Raw genomic sequence first — 516 nt, forward strand, 5'->3', positions numbered from 1 at the left:
GTCTGGTTAGCAGGCAAGTGCCTTAGCCACTATGCTACCAGAGCTCCCATGGGTTTATGCTTAGGTGATAAAACTAGAAAGAAATGTCAGAAAGTGATAGCCACAAAAGTCAGAAGACTGATTATTTTCTGGCAGTCTCTTGGAGGGGGCATGAGACAGGCTTCTGGGGTGCCGACAGTGTTCTATTTCTTACCTGTGAGATGGTTACACAGGTGTTAATATTGCAATAGTTTCTTTTGAGGTACATTTTTGTCTTGTGTACTTTTTGAATACCAGTGTTATACATCACAAAAACAATTTTGTTCTTACATTTCAAAATATCTCATGGACTTGCCAGCAATTGTCTTACCTATAAAACACAGTGTACTTGTGAACGTTTCTTAGAATTATCACAAATATTCAAGTGCTGTAATGATTATTAGAGCATTTTAAAAAATTACTGTTTTAGAATTTTTTTAGTTGCAGATGTCAGAAACTGAACTAAAACTAGCTTGGATCCAAAGAGGGAATATAAGA

The sequence above is a fragment of the Orycteropus afer genome, unplaced genomic scaffold (genome assembly GCF_000298275.1).
Source record: "Orycteropus afer afer isolate SDZICR_OR568_19922 unplaced genomic scaffold, OryAfe1.0 scaffold00423, whole genome shotgun sequence".
Classification (NCBI taxonomy): Eukaryota; Metazoa; Chordata; class Mammalia; order Tubulidentata; family Orycteropodidae; genus Orycteropus; species Orycteropus afer.